Here is a 2,822-nt window from a genome sequence, read left to right as displayed (position 1 = left end):
AGCAGCAACAAGATTATGGAGGAGAGAGCAAGCGTGAGTATATAGAATACTCAGCAAGTGTGGAAAAATTATGACCTGTGGGCCAAAAGTCAAGATAGGCTTAACTTAAAGGTTTATTTGCATAAACGCTATTTTATTAGTAAAACAGTTATAAAAGCAACCTATTTCTATGTGAATGATTTCTTTAAGGCAAGAGCCAATGTTCTAACCACCTTACTCCACAACCAAGGTTTCAACCACCTCTAAAGAAAGCTAACTAGAATCACAGTTCTCACCACTGTGATCCACCAAATCCAACCCAAAACCAACCCGACAACCACCCAATTAATCATGTGAGGAGTCCATGCCTCATGACCGTGATCACGACAGATATGTCAGTTTTCACCTGTAGAGGTCGTACACTTTACTCACAAGACGTGTCCTCCTTTTTTCGCGTGTCAATCATACACTTACACACTTCCGAGGTGTACGGCCAGGATTCCATTGCAAAGCCTTTCCAACGCCTCTCTCAGCATATGTTGACCCGCTGAGGTTTCACCACCGTACATAAGTGGAGTACACCATCCACCCTAGAAGCCCCCTCTTGCGCCTTACGGTTCCAGGAAGTACACCTTTCCATCCCCGTACTACCAAATGATCTTCCAATGCTAAGAGAAAAGCGAATTACTGAGCTAGGACCGTCCCATACCAGGCTTGTGGTTGTACTATTTTCATGGGTGGTCGCTCCACGAACCGATCCTTAACATGGTCTGGGAAAGACCGCCATCAACCCCACAACAGGGTAATAACCAATTATTCGAAAGCTAACAATTCTGCCTGGAACACATCCACAGGCCAACCAACATGTCAACTTGCTCAGACCCTACTATCTTAGACTAAGAACATTTACCAAAGTTCATCATTATTAACATAATTTGTCTACGCTACCCATGAGCCAGCACAACTAAGCACATTCTACCTTTAACACGAAAACCGATCTACGGCTACAAGGAAGATTGAGGAAAACTAGTAAACCCTAACAATGAGATAACACATATTTGACAAGCATGCAATTTATAGAACAAATATTTTCCAATAGTAGGTTTAATATGTTCAAGGACACTTTCCTTCCCCAATGGGTTGCTTGAAATCCCCGAAGTCTTGATCCTGGATGTTCTCGAATGCCTCCAAAACAAACTCCTCTATAAGAGAGCAACCAAGAACCACTAAGAACAGACACTAAGCAAAGAAAACACCTAAAACAAACACTAGAACAAGCTAGAGCACAATTTCAGGAAGATTTGGGCGCAAGAATCGCCCAAATCGGAGTAACGAAGCGAAAACTACGGCTAAACGAATTTCTAAGTGACTAAAAATGACAAAAACTATTTTCAGGAATTACACCTGATTTTAAAAGGCCTAAAATGTTTATTTAAAATTTTGTAGAATTATTTTATAGCATAAAACTGATTAAAACAATTTTATGAAATTTATTTACAGTTCCTAGAAATAAAAGAAATTAAAAACATTTATTTTATCAAATAATTCATTTTTAAACATTATCATAATTAATATATATATTCTAAACTATTTTCCAAAACAAAAACATTTATTCTATCATTAAAACTAATTTTCAAAAATAAAACAGAATTAAAAACATATTAAAAACATATTAAAACAATTATATAAAGCATTTCCTATTTTATGTAATTTTTCTAATAAAGGAAACCTATTTTCGAAATATTCAAATTATCGAGAATTATTTTTCTAAAGGAAAATTGAGTTTATTGCGCAATCGTTGACGTCATCACTGATCGGGCTGCTGACTGGCCTTGGGCTAGCTGACTGGACCACCACGCAAGACAAGGACGCTTACGTGGCCGCACACGTGGCTGCTGACTAGGCTATGCTGACTCGGCGCGCAACTAATTAAATCCTACATGCACGATTTCAATGGGACGGCCGAGATCATCTAATGCAAAGGGGTATCTACCATCTAATCTGCGCCGTACATCTAAGATTGGACAGCAGAGGAGCGACCTACCTCGGCTCCGGCGCGGGAAGTCGATGGCGATGAGCGGGCGCGGAGAGAGATGGCCAGAGAAGGGCGAAGATGTCGCTGCAGTGCTCGAGAGACGACGACGAAAGGTGGAGGAGGTCGAGATGATGACGATGAACTTGTTTGAAGGGTCGCGGGACGTCGGGGAAGACCAGAGAGGCTCAGCGATGGCGGGCTTCACCGGCGGACGTTCGGCAACCTTGGGAGCTCGGCCACGATGACAGAATTCGACGGCGATCGGTCGTGGACGACGAGGTGCGGATGGAGGACGCCGACGGAGGCTCGGACGGTGTCGAGGAGGCGCTGGGTGACTCGGCGATGGCGGTAGGGTGCAGAATAAGTCCAGCGACGGCACGTGAGCTCACGGGTAGAGGAAACTCGATGAGGTTTGAGGGCTTAGGCGCGATGGAGTGCAAAGAGGCTCGACCGAGGGGTGAATCGAGGTTTTATAGAGGGAGGAGGGTGAATCGGGCTGGACAGCGGGGATTGATGGCAGCGGCGGAAAAATTGGGCTCGGTTTCCTCCTCTCTCGTCCACTTTCCTTCGCGAAATCGATCTGACGTGACGGCCTTCTTCATTGTGGCATCGTTTCCAAATGAACGTGGCCTCCTTCCTTTACTCAAGCGCGAATCAACGGGTTTCCAACGGGCGGACGGCAGAGGAGGGAATTCGGTGGGGAAGAGGAAGGAGCTGACAAACGGGTCCCACACAACAGAGAGAGACAGAGAGAAAACATAGGGGAGGAAGAAAACGGGCGTGACATGTTCGGAATGTTGACGCTAGA

This window comes from Phragmites australis, chromosome 9 (genome assembly GCF_958298935.1).
Source record: "Phragmites australis chromosome 9, lpPhrAust1.1, whole genome shotgun sequence".
Lineage (NCBI taxonomy): Eukaryota > Viridiplantae > Streptophyta > Magnoliopsida > Poales > Poaceae > Phragmites > Phragmites australis.
This window is presented reverse-complemented; position numbering follows the sequence as displayed.